Source organism: Hyla sarda, unplaced genomic scaffold, assembly GCF_029499605.1.
Source record: "Hyla sarda isolate aHylSar1 unplaced genomic scaffold, aHylSar1.hap1 scaffold_181, whole genome shotgun sequence".
In the NCBI taxonomy this organism is placed as follows: Eukaryota; Metazoa; Chordata; class Amphibia; order Anura; family Hylidae; genus Hyla; species Hyla sarda.
Window position 1 is genome coordinate 89,878 of NW_026608456.1, and position 14,016 is coordinate 103,893.

General features: G+C 46.0%; 4 non-coding genes and 1 pseudogene across 4 annotated transcripts; all 5 read left to right on the plus strand.

The window, feature by feature from the left end:
* The first annotated feature begins 1,097 nt into the window (after nt 1-1,097).
* LOC130314323 (U2 spliceosomal RNA) lies at nt 1,098-1,315 on the plus strand (annotated as a pseudogene).
* A 5,389-nt stretch (nt 1,316-6,704) lies between these two features.
* Nucleotides 6,705-6,890, plus strand: LOC130314304 (U2 spliceosomal RNA). The gene has a single exon (XR_008862028.1). It is a non-coding gene; the product is annotated as a U2 spliceosomal RNA (small nuclear RNA).
* Nucleotides 6,891-8,993: 2,103 nt separating this feature from the next.
* Nucleotides 8,994-9,184, plus strand: LOC130314350 (U2 spliceosomal RNA). Its single transcript, XR_008862057.1, has one exon. It is a non-coding gene; the product is annotated as a U2 spliceosomal RNA (small nuclear RNA).
* A 2,023-nt stretch (nt 9,185-11,207) lies between these two features.
* LOC130314351 (U2 spliceosomal RNA) lies at nt 11,208-11,398 on the plus strand. Its single transcript, XR_008862058.1, has one exon. It is a non-coding gene; the product is annotated as a U2 spliceosomal RNA (small nuclear RNA).
* A 2,084-nt stretch (nt 11,399-13,482) lies between these two features.
* On the plus strand, nt 13,483-13,673 carry LOC130314352 (U2 spliceosomal RNA). The gene has a single exon (XR_008862059.1). It is a non-coding gene; the product is annotated as a U2 spliceosomal RNA (small nuclear RNA).
* Nucleotides 13,674-14,016: the final 343 nt, after the last annotated feature.

Here is a 14,016-nt window from a genome sequence, read left to right on the forward strand (position 1 = left end):
AAGCATTGCTGCACTGATGGGGTATGCATTAGACGAAAAAAAAGAAGAAAAAGAAGAATAATACGCCCAGAAAAGAGGCGAAAAGGAGAAAAACGTAAAAAAAACGTGAAAAAAAAGTAAGAGGAAGAGAAGGGAAAAAAAGGTGGAAATGGGTTTAAAAGTGATTTCGGCGGAGAAATATATATATATATATATATATATATATATATATATATATATCTATACGCGCACACACACACATATATATAAACGTATTCTCCGTTGAGATATTGCAGCCGCTGCTGTGTCCAGGCCCAGGAGCCTTAGCACTGTGCTGTGATGTCACTCAATACCACTGACATCACTAGGTGTAAACAACATCTCTCCTTTGCTGTGTATGTGACTATGGAGCTGTTTGGTGATGTCGTCTATTATGGCCTTCATAGAAGCAACAGGAGATTGTTGCATCCATCTAGAACCCTCAGAACTACAGTGCTATGATGTCACTCACTTCCACAGGCCTTGCAGAGTGTAAACAACAACAACCCAGCTTTGTTGTGTATGTAACCATAGGGATTTGTGATGTCACCTAGAACCTTCACAGCAGCGACAGCTTTATGAGGAGCATCAGCACTGCTCTGCCTGAGCAGAACCATCACCGCCATAGGTTGTCAAATAACCCGGATTTAACCCACACAGGTAAGTCCAATGGGGTGCAGGCATGTCCTCTATGCTTACAGCTTCCCGTGGGTGTTGGTTTGATACCGTTTGGGGACAGCCAAGGAGGCATCTGCAGGCAACAAAGGTAGGTGTGTGCTTGTGTGTGTGTTTCCTATGCAGATCCTAAGCCCAGTGTCACATGCAAGTAGGAGGAGTAAGAAGGGTTCCTGGCAAATCCGGGTTATGGATTGCATTTAAAAAGGCCCCGTGGGAGTGCAATGGGCCCCTGTCTTGCTGCTTAGCAATAATGGTATGGGTTTAGGTTCTGCTGTGTGTACTGGTGGTTGACTGCCCCCCAGCCCAGAGTGTGCATGGAAAATTGTCTGGCAGCCTCCCTGACAGCAAGCAGTGATAGTGCCCATGAAGGGGACCTTGTTGGGCCCGCCCCTTTCACGGTTATCGCTTCTCGGCCTTTTGGCTAAGATCAAGTGTAGTATCTGCATTTGGTCTGGTCGGAAGGTGTCTGTGGTACCCCGCTTCTCGGCCTTGGGGGATTGTCTCTCCTTACGGAGGGACTTCACCCCCTTGCTGCTATTGGGGAGCGGGCTTAGTCCACGGACAACGGGTTGCGATCCCCCTGTCTCTGGGACCTTGTGTCTCAGAAGGCATTTTCGGTACGTTGAGCGTTACCTGTAGCTTCGGAAGCACCTAGGGTACCCCCGACCTCTGCCTTGGGTAAGGGTTCCGCTTTTATAGCGGGATTCCGAGCCCCTGCTGCTATTGGGGAAGGGGCTTAGTCCCTGGGTGTGGAAGATGCCGTTCTCCTGGGCTTTCCCCTCTGGGGAAATGTCGATGCGAAATACCATCCGCATAGAGGTGTCGGAGAGCCATCGTCAGTTGAAGAACCTCCGCTTCATTGCGGAGGTGATTCTTCTTGACTACTTCCGCCTCAACAGGGAGGACATCCTGTGTCTAAATGACCAGGAAAGCCGTGGCCTGTATACCGTCACCTTCACGGCCACGGCGTGTTGCGATAACATCTATGCAACCTTGTCTGGTGCGGACCAGAGGGACGATCGACTCGACGGTCTTTCGTTCCAGTTCCTCTATGGTGAGGAACATATACCGTTGGTGGTGGCTATGCACAGCCCTCATGTGACCACGGAGGATATAGCCACTTTTCTTCGGCGATACTGCGAAGAGGTGCGATTCGCAAACAAAATCTTGAACTCCGTGCGGTTCTGGAACGGCAAGAGGAAGTTCTGGGTCAAGCTCCGTAAGGATCCCGGTGGTATTGGGGGTCTTTGCCATCCGCCCCCAAATTTTGCCATCGGGAGAGTTCGGGGCTTCCTGTTCTATCCTCAAATGCCTATGTATTGCCGAAATTGCTTGAGGTTTGGCCACACCCAGGAGACCTGCGGCGCGGAGCGTGTGATTCGCTGCAATAGGTGTGGCCAAGAAGGTCACATAGCCTCAAGATGTAGCCATACGATAAGGTGCAACCTCTGCGGAGAGGAAAATCACGATTTTAATTCCTGTCCCCATAAAGCAAAAACTACGATGGGTGGGTCAAGGCTGGGCCCACCCAAAGAGGGGACAGGACAAAAGACGTCCTTTTTTAAGATGCCCAAACCCCAGATGGCAGGTACTGATGGGTCCAGGCCCAAGACCTCTGGTGCTCCATCGGGGGGCCCACCGGTGGTAGTGCTAGGGGGAGGCCATGGGGATTCCACGAAGCCCGGGCGGGTGATCGAGTTTACTGCCCGGGAAATTGAAAGACGTCGATCGACTTCCTACCTGGCTCAAGAGCCCGCCGAAACTTCTGAAGGGGGCTCACCTGTGGCGGGTGGCAGCCGACGGGCCTCGGTGGGGGCAAAAGTGGACCCAAAATTGCAGCATAAGCCAGGTACTGGCTTGGCCCAGGGTCGCCCTGCTCCGGACGAAGAGGCCCCGGTGAAAGCCCGCCGGAAGGGGAGCCAGGTGGCCAGGTCTGAGCCCGGTCCTGTTACTCCGCCTATACAGGACAGGGCCAAGAAGACAAGTGGCGCCAAACCAGGGTTTGCTGCCCCGCCAGCAGTGGACCCGGTGGGTAAAACTGGCCATCGTCGATCGATGGGGAAGTTGGAGCAACAGTCCTCAGCAACGCTTGCTGGGGAACAAGCGATGAAAACTTCCCAAGGTAGCGGCAAAGGTTCCGGAAAAGAGGCCTCACAGGCCCCTGTGCAGCAGTTCCAGTCGTCAAATGATGAAAGAAGACGCAGATCCATCAGCCGGGGGCCAGAGATTACATCGAGTGAGAGCAACACAGAGGATATGGACAGCAGTGTGACATTTAAAAGACAAAGAGAAGAAGAAGAGGAAGACATTCAAAGGAAAGCGGCGTGCCGTAGTTCGGACGAGAGCGAGCTCAGGGTCGGGGCATCATCGATCTCAAGCTCCGACCCTCAGAACATCAAGGAGCTGATGACCCCGCAGGCGGGGGATGACGGTACGCAGCTTATTATTGACTTTGATTCTCCAAGCACGGACTCTCCATAAACTATGCCTATCCCTGTAAAAATTGCCTCACTCAATGTGAGGTCCTTAAAGAGCCCTGATCGCAGGGCTGCTTTATTTTCTTATCTAGAGACATGTGACTTTGACCTTTGCCTGCTACAAGAATGTGGAATCCCTAGTAAAATGGACTATAAAGACTTAAAAGAAGACTGGAAGCTGGGCCCATCCATATGGTCCGGTGCAAATGACTGTCGTTCTGTGGGTGTTGGGCTGCTCTGCCGAGGCCAGTCCTTTTCTATTCATACAGTAACTGAGATTGTGCCTGGCAGAGCTCTTTTAATTCATCTATATTTTAATGGACTTTTAATTCGTGTTTTAAATGTGTATGCCCCTCCTGATAAACAGGAGCGGGCAGAACTATTTGAAATTTTACCACTGTTTTGTGTTGGGTCTTCCCCCCTGCTGGTGGGAGGTGATTTTAACTGCATACGTGATGGGGAACACCGGCAGGGTGGGGATATTAATCGTAAAGACCGCACTTCTTACCTGCTTAAAAATTTTATTGATGATTTTAATTTGAAAGATTGCTGGAAGGATCTCTTGCCGGAGGACCCAGGCGCCACATGGTCCAATGGAAGAGTGAGCTCCAGAATCGATTTTATTTTTTCCTCTAGAGCTTTTAAACCCCTGAAATGCACGCTCGAGCAGAATATCTTCTCTGATCATAAGCTCCTCTTGGTGGGCCTGGAGCTAGAGGGGGAGCAAAAAGCAAAAAGGGGCCTCTGGAGATTAAACACCACACTCCTAGAGGACCCTGAGATAAAAGAGGAGTTTGTGCGGACCTACCAATGCTGGCAATCACAAAGAAAACCCCACGAGCCTATGCTGCACTGGTGGGAGGGCACCAAATCTAAAATCAGATTTTTTTTTATCAAAGCAGGTAAGAAGAAGGCAAAAATGGAAAAACAGTGGTTTTATGTTCTTAACATGCGTTTAAATGTACTTTTTAAATTGAAAGAAGCTGGTATGGATGTAGAAAATGATATTTTAAACCTTAAAACTGAAATAAAACATGCCATAGAAAAGAAAGGGAAACAAATCATTTTTAACTCACATGTGCAGCACCTGGAGGAGGGCGAGAAATGTTCCCGTTTCTTTTTTAAAAAAGTGATGAATAGGAGGGATATCATCCAAAACCTTGAGGGTGAATCCACTCCAAAAGGCATGTTAGATGCAGTTTTTAACTTCTACCAGCTTCTTTTTAATAAGAAAGATCTTAATCCATCCTTTTTAGAACATGTTCTTAATTCCCTTGATTTTAAGCTAGATGTTTTAGACCAGGAGGTTTTATCCCGTGATCTTAACTTAGATGAACTTTTATTTGTTTTTAAAAGTTTTTCTAGTGGGAAGGCCCCTGGGGAAGATGGTTTACCCATCGAATTTTATTTAGCTTTTTGGGATATTTTAAAGGATGATATGGTTTTATTGTATAAAGAAACTTTTATTGTTAATGAACTTCCCCCTTCCTGGAGGAGGGGGATTGTATCATTACTTTTTAAAAAGGGTGAAAAGGATATGCTAAAAAATTGGCGCCCCATCACACTTTTAAATGTTGATTATAAAGTTTTAGCCAAGTTATTAGCTGTCCGTTTTAAACCTTTTATTCATAAATTAATTCACCCAAATCAGGTTTGTGGGGTACCTGGAAGGTCTATAGCTGAATCCCTAAATATTTTAAGAGATGTTTTATGGTATTTTAAGGATAGAAATCAAACTGTAGCAATTTTATCCTTAGACTTTGAAAAAGCCTTTGATAGGGTCTCCCATGAATACCTGTTTTTAGTTCTTAAAAAGATGGCAGTGCCTGAAACGATTTTAAGCCGAATCATGCTTTTATACCGATCCTGTTTTAGTCAAGTCTCTGTTAATGGCTTTTTAACCAGCGGTGTTCCTCTTTTATCAGGTGTCAAACAGGGCTGCCCCCTGTCCCCACTCCTTTTTATTTGCGCAATCGAACCACTGATGGCCCTCCTCAGAAAAGACCGGGTAGTAAGAGGCGTACCGATACCTGGTGGAGGAGGGACCCATCTAAAGGTGTTGGGGTACATGGATGATGTCACCATACTGTGCCCGGACTCTCCATCCATGAGGGGGGCATTGAGGAACACCAGCTATTTCTGCGAGGTCTCTGGTTTTAAGCTAAACACAGATAAATGTGACTGTTTTTATATTGGCTCCTGGGATTCATCCATCACCCCAGGAGTCACAATGCAACAGGATCAAATTAAAGTTTTAGGTATTGTTTTTAACCAGGTCAATGATGGGAGCCCTAACTGGGATTCAGCTATAGCTAAGATGGAGAAGAAGATTTTAATGTGGAATCTTAGAAACCTTACCATGGAGGGGAAGATTTTAATAATAAAGATGGTTTTACTCCCTATTATGCTATACATTGCCATGGTATTTCCTCCATCTATTTTATACATTAAAAAAGTAACTAGAATTGTTTTTACTTTTTTATGGGGTTCAAAAATGGAGAAATTAAAGCGTGATTTTATGTACAAAAGTAAAGATAATGGCGGGAAAGATGTTCCTAACCTTTTTACTTTCTTTTACATAAAGTATTTCTGTTTCTGTTTTAAAATTATTAAATCCGATGGCATTTTTAGCTGCTTTTTAAGGTACGCTGCGGGCATGGTTTTTAAAAGATGGTTGCGCATCCCTCTGAACGCTCCGGTGCTTCTGTGTCCCCCAAAACATTATGTGGTGTTGGAAAAGACAGTCAGGCTCCTAGGTCTCCAAGATTTGGAGCCTGACATACTGGGGGACCAGAGAAAGGTATCAAAGGTCCTCAGGCGGAGTGAGGTTACCCTGGCAGTGTCCAATTTCACACAGGCAAGATCCAAAAAGGTATGGCGGAACGTGTACGGGAAGTTTCTGGCGAATGTACACAGGGATCTTGCCTGGGCAATCGTCCACCAGTGCCTCCCTACTCGTGAGTTTCAGCACAGGCGAGGACTGGTGGCGAGAGCCAAGTGCCCGAGAGATGGCTGCGGAGTGGACGAAACGGTGCTGCACATATTTTGGAACTGCCCTTTTGCACGGGAGCTTTGGAGGAAGGTAGGCCCACTTTTGAAGTGGGCCTGCGGCCTAAAAGATTTTAATCACGAATGTGTCTTTTACGGTCTTTTTAACTGCCCCAATTTTAAACAGCAGATGATCTGCTGGATGATTATTAATTGTTTTAAAAATGCCATCTGGAAAGTTAGGAACATCTTACTTTTTAAACATGATTTTATTGATGTTAAAAACTGTATAAAGCTGGCCCTGAGTGAGATGTACATCTATTACCTAAGAGACAAGAAACAGTTGGGGGCCAGCGAGGCAGCATCCATGTGGTGTCTGCCTCTATGGAACGAAATAACAGTATAATCAGTTTTTATGACATTTGTATAATGTTTTATCCTGCCATTTTTATTTTTTCTCCTTTTATTACTGGTTTTATTATTTGTATTTTAAAACTTTTGTGAACCTTTTATTATTTTGCATTTTAAATTTTGTATGGTTTCTTATTTATTCAATAAAATTTTGTTGAAACCTTATCTGTTCTTATCAGTTTAATATCTGATACGTCCCCTATCTGGGGACCATATATTAAATGGATTTTTGAGAACGGGGGCCGATTTCGAAGCTTGCTTCCGTCGCCCTATGCATTGACCCGATATGGCAGTATCTTCGGGTACAGTGCACCACCCCCTTACAGGGTTAAAAAGAAAGATTCCTACTTTCATTGCTACCTGCTTGCTGGCTAGCCAGCTAGCCAGCCCTGTGGGCCTTGCTGCTGCTGCTGCAGCCAAAAAACAAAAGGTGGTGCTGCTGCTGCTTCTGCTGCTTCTGCTTCTGCTTGTGTCTGGCCGCTGTTGGAGCGTCCAGGCACAGGACTTCTGCTGCTGCTGACTAAATGGCCTCCTTAATTGGATCATTTGAGTAGCCAGCACACCTGTGCAGGTAGGGCATGACATGATAGGCAGCTGCCTTGATAGCGGGTGGGTGCTGAATGTTCCTAATTGACAAAATAAGATTAATGCTTATGAAGAAATATAAAATCTCATCCCTTCCCCAATATCGCGCCACACCCCTACCCCTTAATTCCCTGGTTGAACTTGATGGACATATGTCTTTTTTCGACCGTACTAACTATGTAACTATGTAACATAACATGGGGGGGGGTCTCCTGGCTGTTCACACAGGTGTGTCATTGCTGTACATTGACCATGCATTGCTTCTGTGGTATTGCAAAGGCAAAGACAAATGCTTCCAGCCATCCATTGCACTAATGGATTGGTCATCAGCTGGCTGTCTATGTCCCGCATCAATATAGACCAAAGTACAGAGGGTTAGGCTATGCTATTGTGCACCTACCTGATGCATCAGAAGGTGCGAGGCCCTTGCTAAATTCTGTGCACAGACTTTGAGATCTATACTTTAGACTGTATCTAAACCTGCTCCAACATGGACTGACATTCTGGCCTACTTTCAGCCGATGCGACTTGTCTGTCGCTGAACAGTCGCTTTTTATGTATTCAGCACCTATGTATAATGTTGTAAAAATGCTCTAGAAGCTAAAGTCGCAGAAATGTCACACATATTTGGCCTGCAACTTTCTGTGCGACAAATTCAGACAGGAAAAATCAGTATAAATCCTTAGAAAATTATCCCCCAGTGTCTCCATCTGCTGGCGGTATTGAATAAGCATTGCTGCACTGATGGGGTATGCATTAGACGAAAAAAAAGAAGAAAAAGAAGAATAATACGCCCAGAAAAGAGGCGAAAAGGAGAAAAACGTAAAAAAACGTGAAAAAAAAGTAAGAGGAAGAGAAGGGAAAAAAAGGTGGAAATGGGTTTAAAAGTGATTTCGGCGGAGAAATATATATATATATATATATATATATATATATATATATATATATATATATATATATATACGCGCACACACACACATATATATAAACGTATTCTCCGTTGAGATATTGCAGCCGCTGCTGTGTCCAGGCCCAGGAGCCTTAGCACTGTGCTGTGATGTCACTCAATACCACTGACATCACTAGGTGTAAACAACATCTCTCCTTTGCTGTGTATGTGACTATGGAGCTGTTTGGTGATGTCGTCTATTATGGCCTTCATAGAAGCAACAGGAGATTGTTGCATCCATCTAGAACCCTCAGAACTACAGTGCTATGATGTCACTCACTTCCACAGGCCTTGCAGAGTGTAAACAACAACAACCCAGCTTTGTTGTGTATGTAACCATAGGGATTTGTGATGTCACCTAGAACCTTCACAGCAGCGACAGCTTTATGAGGAGCATCAGCACTGCTCTGCCTGAGCAGAACCATCACCGCCATAGGTTGTCAAATAACCCGGATTTAACCCACACAGGTAAGTCCAATGGGGTGCAGGCATGTCCTCTATGCTTACAGCTTCCCGTGGGTGTTGGTTTGATACCGTTTGGGGACAGCCAAGGAGGCATCTGCAGGCAACAAAGGTAGGTGTGTGCTTGTGTGTGTGTTTCCTATGCAGATCCTAAGCCCAGTGTCACATGCAAGTAGGAGGAGTAAGAAGGGTTCCTGGCAAATCCGGGTTATGGATTGCATTTAAAAAGGCCCCGTGGGAGTGCAATGGGCCCCTGTCTTGCTGCTTAGCAATAATGGTATGGGTTTAGGTTCTGCTGTGTGTACTGGTGGTTGACTGCCCCCCAGCCCAGAGTGTGCATGGAAAATTGTCTGGCAGCCTCCCTGACAGCAAGCAGTGATAGTGCCCATGAAGGGGACCTTGTTGGGCCCGCCCCTTTCACGGTTATCGCTTCTCGGCCTTTTGGCTAAGATCAAGTGTAGTATCTGTTCTTATCAGTTTAATATCTGATACGTCCCCTATCTGGGGACCATATATTAAATGGATTTTTGAGAACGGGGGCCGATTTCGAAGCTTGCTTCCGTCGCCCTATGCATTGACCCGATATGGCAGTATCTTCGGGTACAGTGCACCACCCCCTTACAGGGTTAAAAAGAAAGATTCCTACTTTCATTGCTACCTGCTTGCTGGCTAGCCAGCTAGCCAGCCCTGTGGGCCTTGCTGCTGCTGCTGCTGCAGCCAAAAAACAAAAGGTGGTGCTGCTGCTGCTTCTGCTGCTTCTGCTTCTGCTTGTGTCTGGCCGCTGTTGGAGCGTCCAGGCACAGGACTTCTGCTGCTGCTGACTAAATGGCCTCCTTAATTGGATCATTTGAGTAGCCAGCACACCTGTGCAGGTAGGGCATGACATGATAGGCAGCTGCCTTGATAGCGGGTGGGTGCTGAATGTTCCTAATTGACAAAATAAGATTAATGCTTATGAAGAAATATAAAATCTCATCCCTTCCCCAATATCGCGCCACACCCCTACCCCTTAATTCCCTGGTTGAACTTGATGGACATATGTCTTTTTTCGACCGTACTAACTATGTAACTATGTAACATAACATGGGGGGGGTCTCCTGGCTGTTCACACAGGTGTGTCATTGCTGTACATTGACCATGCATTGCTTCTGTGGTATTGCAAAGGCAAAGACAAATGCTTCCAGCCATCCATTGCACTAATGGATTGGTCATCAGCTGGCTGTCTATGTCCCGCATCAATATAGACCAAAGTACAGAGGGTTAGGCTATGCTATTGTGCACCTACCTGATGCATCAGAAGGTGCGAGGCCCTTGCTAAATTCTGTGCACAGACTTTGAGATCTATACTTTAGACTGTATCTAAACCTGCTCCAACATGGACTGACATTCTGGCCTACTTTCAGCCGATGCGACTTGTCTGTCGCTGAACAGTCGCTTTTTATGTATTCAGCACCTATGTATAATGTTGTAAAAATGCTCTAGAAGCAGTATAAATCCTTAGATCAGTATAAATCCTTAGAAAATTATCCCCCAGTGTCTCCATCTGCTGGCGGTATTGAATAAGCATTGCTGCACTGATGGGGTATGCATTAGACGAAAAAAAAGAAGAAAAAGAAGAATAATACGCCCAGAAAAGAGGCGAAAAGGAGAAAAACGTAAAAAAACGTGAAAAAAAAGTAAGAGGAAGAGAAGGGAAAAAAAGGTGGAAATGGGTTTAAAAGTGATTTCGGCGGAGAAATATATATATATATATATATATATATATACGCGCACACACACACATATATATAAACGTATTCTCCGTTGAGATATTGCAGCCGCTGCTGTGTCCAGGCCCAGGAGCCTTAGCACTGTGCTGTGATGTCACTCAATACCACTGACATCACTAGGTGTAAACAACATCTCTCCTTTGCTGTGTATGTGACTATGGAGCTGTTTGGTGATGTCGTCTATTATGGCCTTCATAGAAGCAACAGGAGATTGTTGCATCCATCTAGAACCCTCAGAACTACAGTGCTATGATGTCACTCACTTCCACAGGCCTTGCAGAGTGTAAACAACAACAACCCAGCTTTGTTGTGTATGTAACCATAGGGATTTGTGATGTCACCTAGAACCTTCACAGCAGCGACAGCTTTATGAGGAGCATCAGCACTGCTCTGCCTGAGCAGAACCATCACCGCCATAGGTTGTCAAATAACCCGGATTTAACCCACACAGGTAAGTCCAATGGGGTGCAGGCATGTCCTCTATGCTTACAGCTTCCCGTGGGTGTTGGTTTGATACCGTTTGGGGACAGCCAAGGAGGCATCTGCAGGCAACAAAGGTAGGTGTGTGCTTGTGTGTGTGTTTCCTATGCAGATCCTAAGCCCAGTGTCACATGCAAGTAGGAGGAGTAAGAAGGGTTCCTGGCAAATCCGGGTTATGGATTGCATTTAAAAAGGCCCCGTGGGAGTGCAATGGGCCCCTGTCTTGCTGCTTAGCAATAATGGTATGGGTTTAGGTTCTGCTGTGTGTACTGGTGGTTGACTGCCCCCCAGCCCAGAGTGTGCATGGAAAATTGTCTGGCAGCCTCCCTGACAGCAAGCAGTGATAGTGCCCATGAAGGGGACCTTGTTGGGCCCGCCCCTTTCACGGTTATCGCTTCTCGGCCTTTTGGCTAAGATCAAGTGTAGTATCTGTTCTTATCAGTTTAATATCTGATACGTCCCCTATCTGGGGACCATATATTAAATGGATTTTTGAGAACGGGGGCCGATTTCGAAGCTTGCTTCCGTCGCCCTATGCATTGACCCGATATGGCAGTATCTTCGGGTACAGTGCACCACCCCCTTACAGGGTTAAAAAGAAAGATTCCTACTTTCATTGCTACCTGCTTGCTGGCTAGCCAGCTAGCCAGCCCTGTGGGCCTTGCTGCTGCTGCTGCAGCCAAAAAACAAAAGGTGGTGCTGCTGCTGCTTCTGCTGCTTCTGCTTCTGCTTGTGTCTGGCCGCTGTTGGAGCGTCCAGGCACAGGACTTCTGCTGCTGCTGACTAAATGGCCTCCTTAATTGGATCATTTGAGTAGCCAGCACACCTGTGCAGGTAGGGCATGACATGATAGGCAGCTGCCTTGATAGCGGGTGGGTGCTGAATGTTCCTAATTGACAAAATAAGATTAATGCTTATGAAGAAATATAAAATCTCATCCCTTCCCCAATATCGCGCCACACCCCTACCCCTTAATTCCCTGGTTGAACTTGATGGACATATGTCTTTTTTCGACCGTACTAACTATGTAACTATGTAACATAACATGGGGGGGGTCTCCTGGCTGTTCACACAGGTGTGTCATTGCTGTACATTGACCATGCATTGCTTCTGTGGTATTGCAAAGGCAAAGACAAATGCTTCCAGCCATCCATTGCACTAATGGATTGGTCATCAGCTGGCTGTCTATGTCCCGCATCAATATAGACCAAAGTACAGAGGGTTAGGCTATGCTATTGTGCACCTACCTGATGCATCAGAAGGTGCGAGGCCCTTGCTAAATTCTGTGCACAGACTTTGAGATCTATACTTTAGACTGTATCTAAACCTGCTCCAACATGGACTGACATTCTGGCCTACTTTCAGCCGATGCGACTTGTCTGTCGCTGAACAGTCGCTTTTTATGTATTCAGCACCTATGTATAATGTTGTAAAAATGCTCTAGAAGCTAAAGTCGCAGAAATGTCACACATATTTGGCCTGCAACTTTCTGTGCGACAAATTCAGACAGGAAAAATCAGTATAAATCCTTAGAAAATTATCCCCCAGTGTCTCCATCTGCTGGCGGTATTGAATAAGCATTGCTGCACTGATGGGGTATGCATTAGACGAAAAAAAAGAAGAAAAAGAAGAATAATACGCCCAGAAAAGAGGCGAAAAGGAGAAAAACGTAAAAAAACGTGAAAAAAAAGTAAGAGGAAGAGAAGGGAAAAAAAGGTGGAAATGGGTTTAAAAGTGATTTCGGCGGAGAAATATATATATATATATATATATATATATATATATATATATACGCGCACACACACACATATATATAAACGTATTCTCCGTTGAGATATTGCAGCCGCTGCTGTGTCCAGGCCCAGGAGCCTTAGCACTGTGCTGTGATGTCACTCAATACCACTGACATCACTAGGTGTAAACAACATCTCTCCTTTGCTGTGTATGTGACTATGGAGCTGTTTGGTGATGTCGTCTATTATGGCCTTCATAGAAGCAACAGGAGATTGTTGCATCCATCTAGAACCCTCAGAACTACAGTGCTATGATGTCACTCACTTCCACAGGCCTTGCAGAGTGTAAACAACAACAACCCAGCTTTGTTGTGTATGTAACCATAGGGATTTGTGATGTCACCTAGAACCTTCACAGCAGCGACAGCTTTATGAGGAGCATCAGCACTGCTCTGCCTGAGCAGAACCATCACCGCCATAGGTTGTCAAATAACCCGGATTTAACCCACACAGGTAAGTCCAATGGGGTGCAGGCATGTCCTCTATGCTTACAGCTTCCCGTGGGTGTTGGTTTGATACCGTTTGGGGACAGCCAAGGAGGCATCTGCAGGCAACAAAGGTAGGTGTGTGCTTGTGTGTGTGTTTCCTATGCAGATCCTAAGCCCAGTGTCACATGCAAGTAGGAGGAGTAAGAAGGGTTCCTGGCAAATCCGGGTTATGGATTGCATTTAAAAAGGCCCCGTGGGAGTGCAATGGGCCCCTGTCTTGCTGCTTAGCAATAATGGTATGGGTTTAGGTTCTGCTGTGTGTACTGGTGGTTGACTGCCCCCCAGCCCAGAGTGTGCATGGAAAATTGTCTGGCAGCCTCCCTGACAGCAAGCAGTGATAGTGCCCATGAAGGGGACCTTGTTGGGCCCGCCCCTTTCACGGTTATCGCTTCTCGGCCTTTTGGCTAAGATCAAGTGTAGTATCTGTTCTTATCAGTTTAATATCTGATACGTCCCCTATCTGGGGACCATATATTAAATGGATTTTTGAGAACGGGGGCCGATTTCGAAGCTTGCTTCCGTCGCCCTATGCATTGACCCGATATGGCAGTATCTTCGGGTACAGTGCACCACCCCCTTACAGGGTTAAAAAGAAAGATTCCTACTTTCATTGCTACCTGCTTGCTGGCTAGCCAGCTAGCCAGCCCTGTGGGCCTTGCTGCTGCTGCTGCAGCCAAAAAACAAAAGGTGGTGCTGCTGCTGCTTCTGCTGCTTCTGCTTCTGCTTGTGTCTGGCCGCTGTTGGAGCGTCCAGGCACAGGACTTCTGCTGCTGCTGACTAAATGGCCTCCTTAATTGGATCATTTGAGTAGCCAGCACACCTGTGCAGGTAGGGCATGACATGATAGGCAGCTGCCTTGATAGCGGGTGGGTGCTGAATGTTCCTAATTGACAAAATAAGATTAATGCTTATGAAGAA